The sequence below is a fragment of the Neofelis nebulosa genome, chromosome 4, assembly GCF_028018385.1.
Source record: "Neofelis nebulosa isolate mNeoNeb1 chromosome 4, mNeoNeb1.pri, whole genome shotgun sequence".
NCBI classification, from domain to species: Eukaryota; Metazoa; Chordata; class Mammalia; order Carnivora; family Felidae; genus Neofelis; species Neofelis nebulosa.
In genome coordinates, this window is record NC_080785.1 from 120449887 (window position 1) to 120473257 (window position 23371).

The 23371-nt window shown below is 38.9% G+C and overlaps 1 protein-coding gene and 1 long non-coding RNA gene across 5 annotated transcripts in view; one reads left to right on the forward strand and one right to left on the reverse strand.

The window, feature by feature from the left end:
- Nucleotides 1–11845, forward strand: part of LOC131509861 (uncharacterized) — a 518637-nt gene extending 506792 nt beyond the window's left edge. The window contains exon 6 of the long non-coding RNA XR_009260730.1: nt 10992–11845. This is a non-coding gene — a long non-coding RNA (uncharacterized LOC131509861). The remainder of the gene's footprint in view (nt 1–10991) is intronic.
- The window catches only part of GRM7 (glutamate metabotropic receptor 7), an 898633-nt gene that overhangs the window by 99421 nt on the left and 775841 nt on the right, over nt 1–23371 (reverse strand). The gene's annotated exons all lie outside the window — the stretch shown is intronic.

Sequence of the window (23371 nt, forward strand, 5' to 3'; positions counted from 1 at the left end):
AGGAATAAAGATTTAGGAATAAAGAATTATTCCTCAGTTTCTGTACCTTTTAATATTCTGGGAACTTGTCTGGAAGGCAATTGAATTATTTAGGTAACTTGACAAAAGGAATAAAGAAAACTCATGTTACTTTCTGACATAATGTATATCAAATCGTGACCAGGAGATAACTGAAGGATTAGATCTGGGCTATTAAAATGGACCATTTCTGCAAATTATATTACCAGAAGATCTGTAGTCATAGAAACATGTTCAAGCACGTCTGTAGCTTCATCTGTATTCTATCTTGTGTTCTATCAGTATCCTGGCCAACATACATACTTAACTGTACTTGAGAATCATAATAAAGGTCATAATTGGTGTATATCAAATCTGACAATTTTCTCTTCAAGGCCCCATATAGAAAGATGAGGCCATAGAGTGGCCCTGCCCCTTAGATGACCATCCAGTCACACTTCTCACATAGGAAGGATGTGGTAGAGAAGTGAATGTACTGCACCTACTGTCATTGGGTAAATGGACTTGAAAAAGATATAGCCCCCTCTCTCTCTCTCCTCATCAAAATGTAAAACAGCTAGGCACTGGGGTACAATGATTATAATGATGATGATGATATTAACAACCTCTTGCTTTTATGATTTATGATTTATAAAGTGCCTTTCACTTATATTATCTCTGACCCCTGCCACACAATCCTGCATGGTAAGTGTTATTAGCCTCATTTGACAGTCTTAAAAAAAAAAAAAGAGCAAGGCTTTAAGATGGACTCTATTACCTGGTAGCCACCAGTGGCATGCATAACATGTTTAAAAATCTCAAGATCGGGCCACCGTTTCTCTACAGCTTTGTGGGGACAGACACCCTTAAACACAACATGGGTGCTTTTGTTTGTCACTATACTGTCCATATATACATAAATCATACACACACAATGTATGTTGATATAGATACCTACTGCGCCCTATCGTCCATGACTGTCCTGTTTCTTCACTAAGCTCCCTACCCAGTACCTGTAGACACTAGAGTTGGCAACCAGTTCTCCAGAAGGATAAGAAATGTGTCCAAGATCAAAAGGTGGTATAAGTGAAGTCTGAAATCAGAATTCTAGTACCAAGTCTATCTCGGCTTCTGTTTTTATGGAGTTACTCTCAAAAAGAATGGTCTAATTTAGATTTTGGAATCCTAGGTAAGAGGTCCAAGAATCTGAAATTTGAACAATCACCCAGGATGTGATGTGACTGAATGCAAGGAAACCATCTAGGGATCCCCTTGGTCCTTTCACTAAACTAGTCTGCCTCTCTCTCATTAAATCATTAAGTCTTTAGAAACACACACTCACACACAGTGCTGTGCTCTCTGGTTCTGGATGATGTCATTCTTTTAGGACCTTAGCTTCATTAATTACTTATAGAATGGGTTACTATTTGCCTCCTCTCTGCCATTTGGATATTGATATTTGCCACACTTATCCATTCATCAAATATTTATTGAATACCTACCTGGTGATACGGACTATGCTTTGCTGTGGGGAACCAACATCACAGTGTAGAAGTGGTTATATACTTGAGCTGTCCAACTATCAAATCCAAGTGAGGCTGAGCTGTGGGTGTGTACTATACCAAAGGTACTTCAGTATTTAACTCATGTCAGTAGGCACAGCCTTTATCAGGGTCCACATTGAACTCACATGGTTTATCAATTCCCATGACCTCATTCCTTTTGTAGTGGCCCTCAAATATTCACATTCATTTGACTAAAGGTCTTTTCAAAAGTAACCCTGGGATTTCATTTTTCAGACAATGCATTATGAAAGTAGGCAACTGCTCAAATGCCAAGTTTTAACTCAAATTATTTCACTTGTTTGCATGAGATTGAGAATAGCTATAATATTTGCTCTTGTCTATGAGAATATATAGATGTGTATACCTATGTTTTATACCCTCCTGATCATTTATTTTGAGATCCTTAGAGAAACAAAAGATGAATATAAGCTCTAACCCTCTCTAAAATTTTGAAAGTTGACGAAGTACTTGCTACTGAGAATGTGGTTCCAGGACCCACTTACTGAGATTTTGCTCCAAATGTAGTTTTTTAGGCCTAAATTTACATTAATAAGATCCCCAGATTACTTCTATGTACATTAAAGTCTGATAAGTGCTGATTTAGATTCCTTGTTAATAGTTCCAATTAACCTCATTGTGGTAATAATTTCCATATATACATAATTCATATGTACTTGATATACATATATCAAGTCATCAAATTGTAAACCTTAACACTGCACAATGATATAGATTAATTCTATCTCCAGAAATCTAGAATTAAAAAAAAAAACAGTTCCCAAGATGTGGCTGTTTTGGTATGTGCATTCATCTAAGGACCTTTTAGATACAGAAAGCTAGGCAGTAGGAAGTAGAAAGTGTTAAGGAGTATCTACACGCTGACCTTTGCCATCATTGTGATTTCAAATTAACATGTTTGGGAGAGTGTGGGCACATAGAACATGAAAAGGATAATGCAAAAAATATTTCCTTATAAATTTATATTCTTTATACATCTAGGACACTAATACCACATGCATTATACATGTTTCCAATGTTTATCAAAATTTTTGTTTTAGGTAGTCAAATAATTGGACATTATTATTTTTACTATGTTGAGAACAGTGAATCTCAACTTTGGTTACATAGTGGAATCACCTGGGATGCTTTAAAAACTATTGTATCTTGGATTCTGCCCTTCCTCCTTTACCCCTGATGTCTTGATTTGATTAGTCTGTTGTCCTACCTGGGCACCAAGAGTTTCAAAAGCTCCCTAGGTGCTTCTATTGTGCAGTAAGGGTTGAGAACCATTGCCTAGAAAGTCTTTCTATATAGCAAGATCAGATCATATTCAGGTATGAGTATTTCATATTGTTTCATGGCTTTATTCATTACCAGTTTCCCTTTTTAGTTAGTTATATGGTGTGATTTTGGGCTCAACCCAGGTCATAGTTACACTCTTTGAATACCGCAAGTGCTCTTTTCCTCTTATAATTCCTCTTATTTTTTTTTTATCTTTTCAATCCAACATATAATTGGCCTCACAATCAATTTGGAGATGACTTATTACTTCTTTGGTGTTACTTTCTGGTCCTTTACTACTGCAGTAATAGGTCCAAGAAAGTTCTGGTCTCAGGGAGTTGTAGGAAGAAGCAGGAAGGAATTAGGTTTACTGTCTCATTTGTCAACAGTCACTAATGGAAACTTAGCTCTTCACTGACTAAAGTGGTTACTGATTAAGATTCAACCATAGTCTGGACAATAATCACCAGAAAGGCCTATCAGCAACTTCCTTCTCTGTCTTTCCAGAGGCTCTAAAATTCTATTCTTGAACAGGTGCTCTATAATTAGGATTCCTCCACTGAGTCTTAAGTGGTTTTTGAATGGACAGAGAGGCTGTCAGAGGCAGACGCCTCTCATGATAGTCATTGTCGCAGCTTAGTTGAAAGTCAGAGATCTTGATGTTGCATTAGATAGTCCTCACTTCAGCTTGGAGACAAAGTAATATGCCTTTTCCCCATAAAGGCAGCTGTCATCACTTTAGAAGGCTTTGCAGCCTTGGCATAATTTTCCCCCTGTCCCATAAATTTTCCCTGCCCCATTAGATTGGCACTCAGTCCTAAGACTTTAGAAGCTTGAAGTACCAGGCTCTAGCTATTGCTATAAATAATATCTCTGTCTCTCTTCAGATTCACTTTATACATAAACTAAAAGGGCAAACACAATATATATTCCCTCAAAATATTTGCTTGACTGGCATTCAGACTTTGCATTCTTCAACTTCATCACATTCCATTAGTTGGGAACAAGCTGAATTTTTGACATTTTCAACTTTATCACATTCCATTATTTGAGAACGAGTAGAATTTTTGACATTTTCATTTGAAATTTGTGGTCATAAAGTCCACAGAATGCAGGGCATGGTAACCTGTCCCAGGCATATGGTCATGTCAAAATGCAGAATATCACTTCCCCAAACCTCGCATATTAAATCAATTCTCACAATATAATAAGGTGCTATAGATATTGCTTTGCCTTCCTCTTTACATCCTGCCCAATAAAACCATCACCTCTATAAAATCCCTGGCCTGGTGGCATATAGTTTCACGGAGGATATGCTTTTCTGCTTATACTTGACCTTTCTCTTGAAGTCAGCTAACGACCCAAGGAAGGAATTTATCATTTGCTTAATTTAACAAATATGTATCATGTATCAAATATACTTTAAACCCTGTGTGGGGTACTGTGGGAGACAGGAGATAAATTAGTTGCACCCTCTGCCTACATGAGATTACTTGTTAGGGGTGGACAAAAAAATAGATAAAGGCAAAGATTTCTTATAAGATGTGGCAACAAAGTGCTCCAGGAATTCATCACTGTATATATGCAAGAATGAATCTCAGGAAAAGTTTTGAGTAAACCATCGAGACACAGAACAGTACATACTGTATAAATTCATCTATGTGATGTTCAAGAGCAGGCAGAATAATCTATGTTGACTGAGGCAAAATAATGGTTATTTGGAAATTGGTACTAATTGGAAAAAGACAAAGGCAACTTTCTGGGTAATGGAAACCTTTACCTTGATGTAAGTGATGGTTATACAAATGTCCATATTTATCAAAATTCATCCCAAATGCACTTAAGACCTGTGTATTTCACTTTGTTTTATATATATAATTAAAAAATAGGGGGGGCACCCTCGTGGCTCAGTTGTTAAGTGTTCAACTTTGGCTCAGGTCATGATCTCATGGTTTGTGAGCTCAAGGCCCAAATCGGGCTCTGTGCTGACAGCATACAGCCTGCTTGGGATTCTCTCTCTCTCTCTCTCTCTCAAAAATAAATGAACATTAAAAAAATTAATATTGTAGCCGAATATCAGAAAAATTGAGATTGCAAACACTGGGTCCATTTTTTACTCAGAAAAAAAGGTTATTTCCTTGGGAGGCCTCCCTGTGCTGGGGTGGGCTGTGGGTGATACTAAATACCCGAAGAACTGGTGGGAACCCCACCTCTACTATCTTCAAGGTGTGATCTTGAGGAAATTTTTTAATCTGAGCTTTAGCTTCCTGTTCTGAGAAAGATAATGATGTCTACCTTAAAGAGTTATTTTGAGTATCAACTCAATTAATTGGTGTCAAAATGCATTATAAACTGTAAATCATTGAGGAAAACTGAGTAGCTGTCATTCCACTTCATAATGGTGAAGTCCCTGTATTTGGTGAACCTGCTATTTCCTCCATCGATGAATGTTTTCCCAGGAGACTTCAAAGCAGACTACTCTTTGCAAAGATTAATTTGTGATTCTGGAACTCGACCCTACCCCCTGCCAAAAGGGTATGGATCTATTAGAGTGAGGAAATGTGAAAAAAATGAGGCAGAAGTGGATAAGTGTGGAACTCATAACTGAATACACTTTGAGGAGGACTTTCTTTTTCTTGTTTTCTGATCCTGTGTCTCAATTCTCTTGGATATGCCAAAGGGAAGTTATTGAGTTTGCTTAAGGGGGCTCTTGGTCCCTGGACAATGCAGTGCCTATAGAGGGCAAACATAGCTTTTAGAGTCTTATGAGGCCCATGTCAGAATTGTCAGATCAGGCGCTGTGATGGTTGTCCACAATTGAAGATTGCCTCGAAGGCTTTCTCCCATGGGGGAGGATGCTCAGAATACCAGCCTGTCAGACTGTGCCTCTAAGTTTCACTGCTGATATTGCACTAGCTGTCACTGATGCATCCAGTTTACATGTTCTGGTGACAGAACAACACCACTGTTCAGGTTGACCAACCCTGTCACCACAGCAAGCAGTCTGCCACCAGGCCTTCCCCAGTTCAGCGCCTTTGTATCAGATGACTTCAAGCCCTGTTTCCAATCTAGGTGTGCCTCCTTTTTACCCAATGGGTGGCAGGCTTCTGCCAAGCGCCGGCAGAGAGAATTTGTGCAAAGCAAGTTCTATTGTCCCATTGGTTTCCTTTGGAGCTGCAAAAAGGCTTATGTCTGACTGAGTTATTGATTGGGGGTGGCGTCTGACATGTCAGAATTGCCATTCTCAGGGACATGCACAGTAAGGAAAGCCATGTATCCTGTGACTAAATGGCTGGCTGAATGCGATCAATTCTTTTGCAAAGGAACATACCCTGATCAAGAAACCCTAATATACCTCTTCTTGAAGTTCAGATCCTCTTGTCTGGTGGGGGCATTCTGCAACTATTCCTCTTCCTAAACTCTGCATCCTACCCCAATACATGCATTTCTGGTAGACATTCTTTTGAAGTCATTTGAAAAAAAAAATGGACCAATAGTTTAGGATGTCTCAATTCATCTGGAATATTGTCATGTCATGACCACTAAGTTAAGGGCTATTTTCATAACCAAGGGAAAAGAATATTTTGGAATATGGAATTTGAGGAAATTATTGTATCTTAATATAAATCATTACTTTTAGTAGAAGGAATGCTTAATGTTTTCATGATTTGCCAGCAACTCTGACAGGTTTACAACCTGGAGAAGACTTGGGCACTTGGGGTGACCCTTGGGTACTGAGATGTTTGTACATGAGTGAAGTGATTAACACGTATACCACCATGAATCCGGAGTTTTCTCTGTGTCTACACAAACCTACTGTATGTGGAAGTGTTCTTTATATGCAATAGACCCATGGCATTTAAGATAGGTATGTTGAGATGCAATCACAGATATCCTTTTGGCAATGAATATTTATAATAACCTGTATGGTCTCTCTCCAATTGCTGTCCTGATATAGACAAGCAGGTCTCTGCTTATTACCTTCATTGAGACCTGACCCTTAAGAATTGTTCTAGTATACTTCATGGAAATGTTTTTATAACTTTTAGAATGAATATGTGCTAATTTATCAAATAGTTGCAGTGTCTTTACTATGCCCAGGCTCCTAATAGATATTCAGGAAAATAAAGTTGAATAGGACAGTCTCTGTCTTCATTTGGTTTAAGTCCAGCAGCAGAGAAAGAAAAGAACACTCACTCCGATATCTCTGTTAATATGATTGCAAGAAAGTGTAGGACGTGGGAAGTAGGGCAAGAGAAGACATAAAGTGAAGCTCAAGCTCAATCTTGAAAGATGAATAGGAGTTAGCCACGTGGACAAGATCAGAAAGGGTATTTCTGGCAAGATAAGCCATCTACAGTTAAAATTTGCCATAAACAGATTTTGAAGAAATCCCTTTCTAAAATTTGCTGGTTCTGATAACATATTTTATTTTTTAAAATGATGAATAAGTCAGATATACTTTTGTGGCAGAGTGAATTAGCTTGTACAGGTTTGCAGCAATTTTGGCTTTGGATCATGATAGTATTACACCAAAGAATCTGGGCCTTAGATCAGTGTGAATAGCTCCTAACAAAGATCGAAGTAATTATCTACTGAAGATGTTACCTGCAAACACAGCAGGGTATTCTATAGTTTTCAGCTGAGAAATAATGAATTGCATCTTCAACACCAGTGACGATATCATCTAGAAAAGTTAATTAAAGATGCCATTTCATTAAAGAATTAGCCTGGTGTGACAGCCCCATTCCTCAAAGTTCCTGATGAAACAGACAGTGTTTAACATCCCTCAAGTTCTGCTTGACTTTAACCAGAGTTTTCTTTAGTCATTGGAGAGATTTAATCCACCTACACCTGCTAGGTTCACTCTTCACGATTTTCAAGTCCCATTTACTCACTGATGTTGTTTTAGGAGTTACAAATTCCCGCCTTCTTCCTATCTATAGACTATCTATAGTTGTGTTGTGGTACATGGTAGGTAGTAGCCAGATGTGCTATTTAAGTTGAATTAAAATGTGATTGGTATAAGTGAGGAATGAAATATTTAATTTTAAGTACTCAATAGCCACCTGAGGCTGTGGCACCATACCTGGCAATGCACATATAGAACATTGTGATCATCACAGAAAATTCTATTGGGCACTGCTGATCAATGAATACCCATGATTAATCCCACTTAGCCATATTACAAGAGTATTAAGTAATGCTCTTAAAGAGATCTTTTGTACCTCTTAAAAACTATTATTTTCTTTGAATATACTATTCAAAATCTGGCCACTTACTAGTAAACTTGAAAGATCTATAGTTGTTTCATTTTCTTAAGTGCAAAATCAAATCCCAATCATTCCCACCTTTAGTGAAAATTTGACAATGTGTTTAAAACATAGCATATGCTTTCAGTTTGCAATGTGAAAAACACATGGAGATGTTTTTGTTGCTGTTTGTTTAGAAAATAGGTTCCTAATTGGCCCAGGAAATAATAAGATGATATGTGACAAATTACTTGATTATAAGCAGTTGGAAGTGGTGGACATATCAGAAGTGTGGGTAAACTGCCTGCTATAGAATAAGATTATTTACACAGATGTGAGCTGAAACCTATTGCTTCTTTCAGATTACATTGTCAGCCAAGTCATCCAAATGTCACCCTAGACATAGAATGAATGGAAACAGGAAATGGACATTTGGTATGATACCATGAGCTAGGCACAATGTTGGTGGTTCTATGTATCTGTGGAATGAAATCTACCATGCTTAACTACTAAATTAATAGCATCTTGGTGAACAAAAAGCAAGCATAATGCATAGGACAAATTGGGATATATTCTCTTAGGCTGCTGGCAATGTCTGGAGTAGGACATTGCTAATTAAGAAAGAACCCTATTTATTGGAACATAATTAAGTTGATGAAAATGAACTATAACAAAAGATGCAAAAAATAATTAAAAAGAAAAGGTCAGCTTGAAAGGGTCTTGTTGATAAATCATGGGGTGCATACAAAGAAATAATGTAATGGGAATGCCTTGCAGGGAAAGAACATCAATGATAATTTGGAAATTTTTGTTAGCACCTTCTAACAGGCTAGTGTGCATAGCACAAGAAATGAAACTAGTTTGATGTGGTTTATAGAAGCTTCCAGGAATACTGCAGGGTCAGAAAAGTTTTCAATATTGAGGATTACAGTAATTCCTGTTTTATTCCTCTTTCCTCCTAACCACCTCCTCCTTTTTTACACGTACCCTGCTCTGCACACCAGCTTCTCTGTTATTTTTTCTCATAATTCTTGTCTCTCCTGTTCTCCTAATTTATAGCCCCATAATTTATTTTATTTTTAATGTTTATTTATTTTTGATAGAGAGCAAGTGCACAAGCAGAAGAGGGGCAGAGAAAGAGAGGGCTCTCAGTGGTCAGTGGAGAGCCCAACATGGGGCTTGAACCCACAAACTGAGATCATGACCTGAGCCGAAGTCTGAATCTTAACTGACTGAGCCACCTAGGTGTCCTTGTTTTTTTTTAACGTTATATTTATTTTGAGAGAGAGGAGAGAGTGCATTTGGGGGAGGGGCAGAGAGAGGGAGACACAGAATCTGCAGCAGGCTCCAGGCTCTGATCTGTCGCAGGGCTGGAACCCACAAATTGTGAGATCATGACCCGAGCCAAAGTCTGAAGCTTAACTGAGCCACCCAGGCACCCTTTTAACCGTATATTTTACTGGTTAAAACATAGACTCTGAAATGAAAGCACCTTATTTCAAATCCTGAACCACATCACTTGCTAGCCCTGTATCTTTGGATAAGTTACTAAACCTCACTAAGCCCTCAGTCTCCTCATCTATAAAATGAGGATAGCAATACCTACTACATCAAGTTGATAGGAGTATTAAATAAGTAACAGAACAATCATGAAAATTCCTGGGACACAGCAAGTTCTTTGTGCGTGCATGCCATCATGAGCAAAATGTGCTATCTTCAGGAAAGCTTTATGGCACTTGTTCCCAAGTCCACATTTTGGTCACGTGATCATTATAAGAATGTGTATCTCCTATTCCTTCATTGGCTAGGACCATTCTAGATTTTGATGCCCGTTTTATCTTAGTACCAAGTTTGTATAGACATCAATCCATTTTTGTGGATGAATGATTGTTTGATTCCACCATCTTTTGGTAGTCATTCGACACTAGTCCATTTTGTTTTTATTTCTATCAAAGCATAATCTTATTTCCTGTGTATGGTTCTTTAGGTTATCCTGTAAAACTCAAGATTGGCTCTCAACACTGTACATGATATTAAGGAGTAAAAATGTTTTCCTTCAGACTTTTCTTGCTGTATCGTTAATTAAAAATAGATTCACTAAGATCTTTATTTTTAAAGGAAGTTTAAAACACATTAAATGCAAACTTTGATAACTAAGTTTAGGCTAAGGAATAGATTCTAGACTGAAGGTGGCCAAGGAGAGCAAATGAATTTGACAGACATGTAGGAGATAAAACATGATATTTAACATGGAAGAAATTATTAAAGACAAAATAGGCCCCAAATGGAGTGCCTTATGCTAATCCTCACATCTCTACACCACGATTCAGTTGTAGTTTCAGCTCTCCCAGTTAATCAGGAATTGCCTGATCAGCATTAGTTAGGAAATCCATCTGATAGATGCCCCAAAGGAACGTGACCTTGCTACAACCAGTCCGCTTTTGGCTAGTATAACTCTCTTGTCCCCACTACCTTCTGCTTATAGAAGTCTTTCATTTTGTAAAGCTTCTTGTAGCTCCTTTCCATATGTTAGATGGGATACTGCCCAACTCAGAAATTGTTGAATAAATCCAAAAAGATCTTTACAATTAATTCAGTTGAACTTTGGCTTATAATGAAGTTAATATTGTTCTTGATAATAGTAATTAAAATATGTTGACATAGAATAAGATTTTACTGAATTCTCACTCTTCATTAACATATATTTAATACATTCTTTTTGATCCCCATTTTACAGGTTGGAAAGTAATCTTCAACACATTTCACACACATCTTATCACTTACCCATTTTGATTTTGTACCATCATCAGTTCTTTTTAAATGAAATAGAATCTAAGGGCAGGTTTGGATGCAAATAAATTTTCCCATATTGATGGGGCTCTTGTATTTTCCATAGGATTCTGTTCCTTTACTTTGTATCCCCTGTAAGCACAAGTGAAACAGGCAGAGGGCCTTCACACAATAGAATGAGTAATGATGCTGACTTGGTCCTAAAATGTAAGTACTGTATCTTCCATGCTTAAAATTGTCCAAAGCTTTCCTGCCACACTTTTTTTTAATGTTTGTTTATTTTTGAAAGACCAAGACAGAGCACAAGCCCAGGAGGCGCAGAGAGAGAGGGAGACACAGAATTTGAGGCAGGTTCCAGGCTCTGAGCTATCAGCACAGAGCCCAATACGAGGCTCAAACCCATAAACCCGTGAGATCATGACCTGAGTCAGACACTTATCCAACTGAGCCACCCAGGCACCCCCCTGCCACACTCATAATAAAATCCATACTCCTATCAGCCCTCGAGTCCCTCCACTCACACTGGCCTGCTTTAGTTCCATGAATAGATCAACATTTGCCTCAAGCTGGGCCTAGGTATTGGTCTTTGTGTAACACTTCTATATTCACCATGATCCTTTTAGGTCTTCTCTTAAATATCACCTCCTAAAAGATGCTTCCCCTAACCCTTTAACATTAGTTAAATCCAATTCTATGAATTTCTCTTACCTAGTGTCATATTTGTTTCCTTTGTGATATTTATAATAACTTAAAAATACACATGTATTTATTTGTTAGTTTCTTTATATATTAATCTAGCTAAACTGAGGGCAATTTTGTACCTACCTCTCCACCTGGGGGATATTTGGCAAAGTCTGGAGACCTTTATTATTGTTCCAATCAGGTAAGGGAGGTTATTACTGGCATCTCGCGGGTAGGGGCCAGGGATATTGTTTAATATCCTATGATGCACAGGACAGTTCTACTTCTGCCCATCCCCCAAAAGAATTAACCAGCATGAAATGTCAATAATACTGATCTAGTTCCATCATTACACTGAAAACTTAATGAAGGCTGTCCCTTCTCTGGCTTGTTCATCATTGTGGTCCCACAACCCAGCAAATGATCCTAGCGGATGAATTAGTGAGTAATATAAAGAAAGAGGGGAAGGTGGGTGAAGTTCTTAACACCCAGAGGCCCTCCAAATGCAGAGATCTCAGATTCTACCAGGAGTCTCATCCCATTTGGGGGTGGGGGGGAGGTGTTCCACTTAAGTAAGTATCCTTAGCTGGGATTCTCCAATACTCATCATTGCAGGTTACTTCCACCTGAGGCACAAGTATTCGTCTATTTGAATCTTTGTCATGTAAGAAGCCAGAGATTTGTAGCAGAAATAGACTTAACCAAAGGTGAACATCACAGGGCACAAAGAGAAAAAAGGACAGTGGGTTCCAGCCAGCTATTTGCCCACTGGTGGTTTGGTGTGATAGTGCACCATCCATCTTCTACATTACATGGGTCATTGAAGAGGCCAGTTGTATTCCTGTTGTCTGGTCCCCACAGCTGAAAAAATGAATGGTCTCAGCCTCAGAGGTCTGTTTGGCAAGCAGTTGGCTGTGAAACAGACTACAGATCCAGAGGGGACTAAAATGAGGGCTTTACAGGAATTTCCCTTTTATAATATCTAAGTGTTGCAGTGATTATCATGTTTGGCATTTCTGGAAAAGTCATATTATTATTAAATAAGAATTCCTCATTCACCTATTGGACTAGACACTTGGTGGCAACATAATCAGACAAAAAGTTAAAAGCATGTAACATACATCTAATGCCCCAAATGCCAAAATAATGTCAAATATGCAGCTATTCCCTGAGGGTCAAGAGTTTCGTCCCAAATTTGTAGGTCTAAGAAATTGGGAGATATGACGTAAGCTTAACTGTTCTGGGTAAAGTTAGGCTTTTCTTCTATAAAGGAATTGCTTGACTTCACCGATAATGCCAAATGTTGTCACTGGAGACAGAGGTCAGCTCACCAAAGCACAGGGGTAGGATGATGATACCAATGAATTCTAAGGGACCAGCCAAATCTGCTATTTCCAGTTCCAAGTGATTTCTAAAAGCCTTCATGAAGTGAGAGAAAACATTTTTGGATAGCAACCATCCATCCCTTGCCGCTTATCTTACCTCCATCTTGTCAGCAGAAGTACACCTGGAAATGCTGTCAGTGTGGTGGGTGAGCTCCACAGAGATGCAGGTCACCAACGAAATCTGATTTGGTAATCAGTGGTATTTTGTAAATTTGCACCACATTGGCCATGTACTAAAAATACTGAGGTAACTCAGTGATTCTATTGTCACTCTTGTTTGTGTCTGATCAAACATCTTAGGAAGATTACCCAGTCTGATAGAGCAGATGGAAATTATTACCCCCTACCCTGTGTTCATAAGGGGGCTTTCTTTCATGAGTCTTTCCCCACCCTCAAGTCATTTAACCTCTATAATGGAAATCATCCTTGTCATTAAAAATTGGGGGGCAAAAAAAAGCACAGTATCATGCATATGTACAATGACTGCACTTCAGGCTAAATTTTAGATGTCAGATTATACTAACAATGTAACTTGCTTTAAATATCACCTCATTTCTAACTCTGAAGAGAGTCTAATGATTAATTCAAATTAAACTACTCCACAGCCAAAGTGGTATGCGTTATAAAACATGAAAGCAAACTGGCTGAAAATTTTTAATTTTCCCTACTTATTAGCTATCTCTTCTGGGAATAAATTGAAGGTGTTAATTTCCTGGGTTTCAAACCTATTTTAAAATGTGCTAGGCTGAGAGAGAAAAAAAATAGAATGTAGAATAATCTTATCTATGAGACAGAATTAAGGAACTTGGTTATCTTTTCAGAATTGTGTTGGTTTTTGAGATACTATTTTAGAGTTCAGATGGTAAGTTCTGGTTGCCTCATCCATATGATGCTTAACATAAGATGGTACATAAAGCTCTGTATAAACATTATGATGGGTTAAATTGAGTACCCCCAAAATTCACATGTTGAAGCTTTTTTTTTTTTTCAACATTTTTTATTTATTTTTGGGACAGAGAGAGACAGAGCATGAACGGGGGAGGGGCAGAGAGAGAGGGAGACACAGAATCGGAAACAGGCTCCGAGCCATCAGCCCAGAGCCTGACGCGGGGCTCGAACTCACGGACCGCGAGATCGTGACCTGGCTGAAGTCGGACGCTTAACCGACTGCGCCACCCAGGCGCCCCCACATGTTGAAGCTTTAACCCCCAAGTGACTATATTTGCAGATAGGAACTTTGAGGAGGCAATTAAGGTTAAATGAAATCATCAGGGTGGGCTTTAATTAGATGGAACTGGTGTTTTTATTTAAAAAGAGAGAGACCAGATAATTCTCTTTCTATGTATATTCAGACTTCAGACCACATGAGGACACAGCACAAAGGTTGCACCTGCAAACCAGGAAGAGAGACTGCACAAAAACCCATCCCTGCTGGCACCTTGATCTTGGAATCCTAGCTTCCAGAACTGTGAAAAAAACAAATGTCTATTGTTTAAGCTACTCACACTATGGTATTTTGTATCCCAAGTTAATCCACAACTCTACCTAATTCTCTCCTTTAGTCATATAATACCATGTATTACTGTCAAGTCTTACAAGGAGGTTCATTTCTTGTATAATTTCATCTAACTGGTGAACCCAATACTGAGTAATAAAAAAAGCTATCCCTAAGTCCATGCATTTTAAGCTGTAATAGTCATGTCACTTGCTTCCTTAACAGAGTCTTTATAAATAATATTATCCATTGGTCTACTAGGATCATCCTGCTTTTTCTAGGTTATTATAAGCTTTAGGTACAGGATAGGTTGAGATGCAGAATATATATCCCCATGCCTACTTTAAACCAGATAGCAATTGAAGGTGAACAAACACAAACAACAACTACTACCTAAAGGCCAATTAATCACTGTGTAGTCTGAATAATGTCACTGCGTGTTCCTAGAGGCACAAACTCGGTTTCAACTACCAACATGGTACCCAGGACTTGGGTCAAATTTTGCAAACACACAAGGATTGCTGTCACTTCTGATCCTTCCACTGCCCCAAATGCTTCTCTACTGACTCTCGCTTGTACTTCACAATGAATCTCAAATGCCCCCTCTTCCAAGAAGGCCTCTCTGACTCCCCAAATCTGAGTTAGCCATGGAATTACTGAATTCAAAGTGCCCTTAGAGATTTCTGTTCTAAAACACTTTTTTTACAATGGAAGAAATTAACGTGAGTGACATTGCTGGCATAGGACCAGGACGCCTAGACACCCTTTTTACACAACACGTTAAAATATTTACATCTAAAATAGTTACAAACTAATCCTTTTTCTTTTTTCAATTACATAGTAAAACTAACTGCTGATAATGAAGTGCCAGGCACTGAGGATGTGGAGATAAAGGAGAAATGGTTTGAGTTCTTTCTAAAGTTATAGGCTGGGAAAGTTGTGGAAAAAATACACTGGGGACTGTTAGAGTAAGAACTTTATCTGAAGATGCTACCACAATCCCTGGGCTGGCACACAGCAGAACTTTAGGAAAAGTATGGTGAGTGAATTAGCTACTATCAGTAATATAATTGAAGTATATACCACCTATTTTAAGAGAAAGGAAAGATGACCCTAATTTCTTGTTATTTCAAGGAAAAACTGTCTCAATTTTAGTAAAAATCTTGGGAGCTGTGCTTTGGCGTTCTAAAATAAAATGGTAGATATATTTTGCCTGTGAGGAAGACATGAATTTGGGGTGATCAAAGACCAAAATGTTATGGGCTGAGTTGTGTCCCCCAAAATTCATATGTTGAAGTCCCAAGCCTCATTGTCTTGGAATATGTGACTCTGTTTGGAAATAAGGTTTCTAAAGAGTTGATTCAGTTAAAATGAGGTCATTGAGGTGAACCCTCACCCATTATGACTGGTGTCCTTAGAAGAGGAGGAAATTTGGGCATAGACACGTGCCTGCACAGAAGGTAGGCCATGTGAAGACAAAAGGAGAAGGTGACTGTTTACATGCCAAGGAGCAAGGTATCAAAAGAAATCAGGCCAGCACTTTGATTTTAGACTTCTAACCTCCATAACTTGGAGGCAAGACATTTCTATTGTTTAAATCACCTAGTCTGTGGTACTTAGTTTATGGCAACCTAGCAAACTAATAGAGTAGAAAAGACATATGTTGAGATACAAGTATTTTCCAGCAAGCTACAGCAACAAGCCTTCAACTCTGACTAGTGGAGATTTTGTAGTTTTAACACTCTGCAAATATCTGTCATGCTGACCTTTCTATATCTACAAAGGAAAATTTCTTATTGTCTTTATGAATATGAGATGCTACTCTTCCACTAGAGAATAATTATTTCCTGAGATATCCAACCTTAATAAGCTAACAAGAACATCTAAAACAGGGACATGATCTCTGTTCTACATCCACAGAAAGCTGGAGTGCTAATTTGTACTTCAGGTAACGTTTTTGAGACTAATTTGCCACCTAAGGCCATGTGCTGGATTTCAAAGATACGCTGATCAATAAGAGGAAAAATAAAAATGACTAGGTTTCTTCTTGGTTTTGTCTTTATAAACTTTAACTGATAAAAATAACATTGAGTGTGTGTGCTTTACAGCTTTTCTAATCTGTTTTTGCATTTCATTTGATCTGAACCACAGTACCCTGACTTGGGAGGATGAATTTCTATGTAGAGAAGCAAGCTGAGGCTCAAAGACTTACCCCAAGCTGAACATGGCCTGAAAACAGTTGAGGTGGGACCGCGGTCCAATGATGCTTCCCCCCTTACTGAATTACCGATACTTTTAAGGCAGCCAAAGGGAACATAGTTGTGATTTCAGAGTGTCTATAAAGTGAAAATGAAAGGAGGTGTTTGTGTAGGCTTCTGGACCTGAGGTACCGTAAATAAGACCATGGTAATGGCAGATTCTCACATGTCAAAGCCCTTGGTACTTCTGAACTGTGTCTCCCTTACCACAAATTCATATACTGAAATCCTAATCCCCGCTACCTCAGAATGTGACCTTATTTGGAAATAGAGTCATTGTAGATATAATAATTAGTTAAGATGAAGTCATACTGGAGCATGGTGGGCCCCTAATCCAAGGTAACTAGTGTCCTTATAAAAAAGGGAAATTTGAACACAGACACACATACAGAGAAAATACCATGTGAAGATGAAGACAAAGGCTGGAGTCATGTTTCAACAAGGAACAGCCATGATCGCCAGAAAACCACCAGAAGCTTTAGAAGAGGCATGGAAAAGGCTGTTCCTCACAGCCCTCAAAAGGAACTAACCCTGATGACACCCTGATTTTGAATTTCTGCTCTCTAGAAATGTGAGACAATAAATTTCTGTTAAGTCATACAGTCTGTGGTCCTTTGTTATAGCAGCCCTGGCAAACAAATACAGTCCTGCTCGTGTGATGATTTTAGAGCTGACAGAGGATCTGCCTGGGGACTCCAGCAGGACTTTTTATCTTCAAGGATCCAATGTATACATTTACACCACAGAGCTGTTATTCCCTACCAAATAATACAGTTAGCTTCTACCCACTACCAATTAGTGAGCTACACCATCAATGTAAGACGCTGGGAGGAAGAGTCCTGGGCTCACACTGGAGGAGCCTCAAAGTAGTATGCCTGGGAAACCAGCTTCTGATATGGGCCCCCCCTTTACCTCCTGTGGTCTAGCCTCTAGGTCTTCCATTGCCCTGAAACAACTCTCCTTCTCCTTAAGAAACAGCTCCATGATGCTTAACAACATGCTTTCCATGTTGTTAAAAACTGCCCTTTTCTCAGCTGTAAAGACCATATGTAACCTGCATGTTTTCTCCCTTCTTGGGCCACTCCTTGTTCTCTTTTTTTTTAACTTTATTTTTTATTTTTTAAGATTTACATCCAAATTAGTTAGCATATAGTGAAGCAATGATTTCAGGAGTAGATTCCTTAATGCCCCTACCCATTTAGCCCATCCGCCCTCCCACAACCCCTGCAGCAACCCTCAGTTTGTTCGCCATATTTATGAGTCTCTTCTGTTTTGTCCCCTCCCTGCTTTTATATTATTTTTGTTTCCCTTCCCTTATGTTCATCTGTTTTGTCTCTTAAAGTCCTCATATGAGTGAAGTCATATGATTTTTGTCTTTCTCTAATTTCACTTAGCATAAACCCTCCAGTTCTTTGTTCTCTTTTAACTCTGTGTCTTTGCTCACCTTTCCTCCACTTTTTCCCTTTGCTGTATTGCCAGCAAAATGCTTGGATGCAGATGCCTCTGTTCAGCCTGTATCTCTCTTTGAGAGTCCTAACATATGTCCATTTCCATTTGGATATCCAACGTAACTTCAATCTGAACCTACAAAGGCAGCCTGTACAGAAGACAGAGGGTATCTTCCCGTTCTTATCACTTCACCCCAGGAGTTGTGTAACTTTTAACAAAACATTTCTGAGCCTCAGTTTTCCCACTCAGAAAAGAAGCAAATGATTTATAAGGGCTTGTTCATGTATAAAATTCAGAGATTGAAACAAAATCTAACTCCTATACTGGTTGCCTTGCTTTTTGCTACAGCTCCATTATTTTTTCCTCCTCTCCAGACTGTGGGCTTTGGATTCTTTTCATTCCTACCTTCTCTAGAAAACCTTGTTTTTTATTTCTTTGCTAATCCCTTGCATGCATCTGACTCAACTTTCCAGATGCATCATCCCAGAATTGGTCATTATCACAGCTACTGGAGGCATCTTAAGAATTTCTGTGCTCTGGAAATTTGTTCCCACTGCCCACTGTATTCAATGCTGTGTATAAACTGGCCTTTCTAAACTCCTGCTTTCCTTTCCTGCTCCAATCCTCTGAAGGTGAAGTTAAGACTTGGAAAAGACAAAGTGGAGAAACCAGAAGATTATCACTAATCTCACCTGTAGTGAAGTTTCGAAGACAAATTAATGTTTATTGAGCCTCTAAAACTCTTCAGACCCTAAGTTAGGTATTTCCCATACATCATCTCATTAAATCCTTATAACAACTCAAATAGATTATATCACAGTTAGTAGACATAATTGTTAATAGGTAAATTAATAGAACACACTGAAAATTAGTAAAGGGAAACCTCACTAACAGAGTTGGGAGGCTTACCTCCAGATGTCAATTATAGGAAGAAATGTCAACTACAGACCCAATAGAACCATCAACGAGGAGGAATAATCAATTCTAGGCCCCAGCAGGGAGAAGATGTAGACTGCATCTCTTATAAGAAATTTATCCCCACAACCCAATGAGAGAGAAGCTGTCATCACCCTGAACTCTTGCTTTTCTCTGGTGGACTTTCATTCAAAACAACCCTCCCAATGTTGTACTTCTTCTCCATAAAGTAACCTTCCTCTCCTTTGTTTGCTGGACTTGCCTCTGGTTTTGCTTTAGCTTTCATGTGGCTGAATTACAGTTCTGTTATTTTTGGATGAACCCATTTTTGCTGGTAAAATAAATGACAGTTTTTGTTTTAATATTCACAAACTGTTCTAGCAATTTCCATACATTAAGATTGTGTAGGCTTTGAGAAACATTACATAAACTGAACTCAATGCAGTTCATACAACTTACAGTAAGAAGTATCATTAGAAATTCAGGGGTACCTGGATAGCCCAGTCAGTTGAGCATCTGACTCTTGATTTTGGCTCAGGTCATGATCCCAGGGTCATGGGATCAGCATGGAGCCTGATTAAAGATTCTCTCTCTCTCCCTCTCTCTCCCCCTTTGCTGCTCTCCCCTGATCACATGCTCTGTCTCTGTAAAACAAACACTTTAAAAAAAAGTGTCATTAGAAACTCCTGTTACCAGATTCTACAGTACTATTATCCAAATGTAATTGCATAGTTACTACAAAGCCAAATATAAATGATGTGTAGTTTGTAGTTTGAGTGTATTAAACTGATACAATTATGATTTCCTATGTACAGTCCTACTTCAAATCCTTAATTCCTGAAGTCCACATGGTATCTCTCATATGAAGATGGCTTCTTCTTGGAGGGCTCTTCTTCATCCCATATATAAGACACCAACAACCCCACTCTGACCTCTCATCTTGCTTTATTTCTCTTCTTGCCAATCATCATCACTTTACTTTCTGCATCTTTGTTTGAAAGCTACTTCTAAGACTAGTTACTGTGTTTGGCTCATAATTATATCCAGTCCTCAAAACAACCTTGTCATGTAGACAGTATTACTGATAGAGTAGGCAGTTAGCTAGATATGAACTGGATACAAGGGTGGTGGTAAACAATGGTTTCTTGGTATCTCATCTTCTGGGGCTAGCAGACCAAGAACAACAGGTGCAGAGAAAGCACTCTCCTTTCCAGCCTGTTTCCTACAATAACCTGTAACTTCATTATAATATATTTGTTCTGTAGTTTCAACACCACCACCACCACCCCCACCCCCTGCCATGGGGGAAGATGGCCAAGACAGTTCTGGCAAGAACCTTGTAGGACCAAAAACTCCCCCTCCTGACTAGTAGGAGGAGGCCCTTGGATGACCGGAAATAAACTCAGTCAAAACCAGCCCTAGCTATGACCCATAACCTATGCAAACATAAATAGAAAAACAACCCTACCCCCAGTGCAGTTGCTCCCTCTGGGCCTGCCTGCTTTCCCACCTTGAGAGTATACTCTTCTTAATAAGCTGCTTTGTGCTTGAATACTTTCCTTCTGACTGTCTTTAGTGGAGTGTGGATCCTCACATAAATCTTTGGTGGGGAATCCAAGAACTGAGACCTTCATTCATACAATTCAGACTCTCCCACCTGTAACATTACCCCTATATTATAAGGGACTGAAGTCTAAAGTGTTGTACTAACTTGCGCCAAAATTCTAATGTGAATCTGACAAACTGTCCCCTAAGACACTGTGACAAAGTCAACATGTTCTGCTCCCCAAAACTCAAGCCAAACCAGTCTTGACTGAAGGTTCTGAGCCTTCCTATGTGGGAAATTATACCTGAGATTGGGCAGACAGAAGTGAATCAACAGCCATGCCATTTCTTTATTTCTGTCCCATTATCTTCTGAACCTACACTCACCCCACCTTGTCCTGGATCCTCCAGCTTCTTTGATTCCTGTGTGTGTGTGCTTTTAGCTCCAATGACTCATTGTCAGGTCACAGGCAGCACATACTGACACAGGCTTCAGTTAGCCTTTAAAGGCTCCAGCTTGTCCTTGTGCACCCCCCCCACCATTTTATATCCCTGTTTTGTCCTCAGATGCCTGCCTTGTGGGCTCCACGTTCCAGTATTAAATGCCAGGATGACAGTCTTACAAACTGTGTACTGCTGGCTGCCACAACACCCTGGTTGTTCTGCCTGTCACAATGAAGCCTGGCTAAGTCTTCTTCAGATATCAGCTCCATCCCTGCTTGGAACTGGATCAGTTTCACCCTAGTCTGTGCCCTATAGTACAATATCCTTTCCCAAAGCATTTATCATTGTCACAAAAATTCCACTTATTTGTGGGATTACATGAAGAATGTCTGCCTCCCCTCCCTGACCATAGTTCTGGAAAACAAGATCCAATGTCTATTTTATTCATTGTTTTATCCCTTTGCACAATGTATTTATTTAACTGATATCTCTACAATGTATGGGTACTGAACGTATTTGTTGAAAGTCAAGGTAGCCTATTATGGTGTAGGTAGTATGATATGGGAAGGGAAGTTTCATGGCTAGATCTTGCTCACTTTTTTATCCCACATGCCTACCACAGAGTAGGTGCTTAATAAATACGTTCACTGAATGATTCAACAAACTGACACTCTAAAATCCATCCCTGAGCTATTTATGAAGCCCTGCTCTACACTCTTCCGGACAAAAATGGCCCTGGCTTAGTGACTTGGGGAAATCATTTTACCTCTCTAAGTCTTAATTCTACCTGAAAAATGATCACAACACCTTCCTTTTAGGACAGAGAATATTAAGAGAGATATAGACATCACTTACAAAATCTGATGAGGAGAGAGGTATTGTTCCAGCCTTTCCCCAGATTCACAAACAGAATGTAACAACCCATTCTACTTTATCTCAATACAATCTACCATGTTCTTGCTTCTCTTTGTGAAAAGCCCACCCGGCTTTCAATGATGTCAAATCATAGCTGGGATGCCACAGTTTTTCCTATGTAAGCTTTTTCCATTACAGACTCCTATTTTCAGGAGCTCAGTGTGTGAGTGGAGACTCTCTGGTTTCATCATTTTCTGTAATTGCTGTGAGCTACCACCTCCTTCCATATGACATTTCACATATTTTCCTGATATGAACTGCAACAACAAAAAAACATGTTTCATTGATCGGTGCTGTTTTATTTCATTTGAGAACATACTTTAAAAATAAATTAGGAGTCTTGTAACGGGATACAGCTAAGAAAGATGTATTTAGAATATATAAGCATGTCAGTTCCCTCTCATCCTCAGCTGACAGGGCTTATGCAAGACACATTTTACAGGTGCATTCCAATGGATGCTAATTTCACCCATAATTCTTTTGGCAGAGTCCAAGTTTCTGTTTAATTAACTAAATGACTTTAACCATCCAATTCTTGTTGCTACTAATGTATCACAATTAGAGCAAACAGTAGCCATGGAAACCAATGGCTTCGTCATAATTCCTAAAACAAGTATGGCTTCACTTTTGAACCCATCAAATTCACAGCTCTCTGCAGCATACGTTTATGGTTATTGCTAAATGGGGATGTGGTCACTCTGGAATGCAATGTGGAGCTCCTTGTTTCAAACGAATGCCATTATAAGAAGTCTGTCATTTCACTTATGTTTGCCAAGTTCCAATCATTCCCAGATCCCTCATATTTATGTTCAATTAGGGAGATACTGCAGTCCATAAAAATGGATACAAATTCACTATGGGGGTGGGGAAAGACATCCTTTTTTCTACAACACAAAAAGGAAAAGATACAAATGTGTGTTGAGCTAAAACTTTGACAGCCTTGAAATTAATCATTCACCTCCTCCTCTAAGATGGGCTATTCTCCCCACTCCCTTGTGGCAAGAATATTATTTTCTGTAATTTTATCACCAGGATCTGTTCCAACACTGGAAAGAAAACAGAGGTACAACATTGAAATTCTGGACAAGGCTGCTATAACCTAACAGGCAAGGAGATGGAATCTGCTATTCCTGAATAGCAGTTGCTAAATGGTAGTTTACAATTTGGGTCATTTTAAAGCAATTTCTGCACTCTGTAACTGGCTATAAAAATGAAGGGAAAGTAACATGCTACATTCCTCCACCAGCATATAAAAGTCATTTGTGAAATAAAACCACATATGTATATTTATGTGTAGCACATATATAATATTAGTGCTGCACCCAAGTGCCACAATACTGCCTGGTATGCTGTAAATATAAATCAAGAGCCCTTGCCACTCTTCATTTCTTGCAGTTCT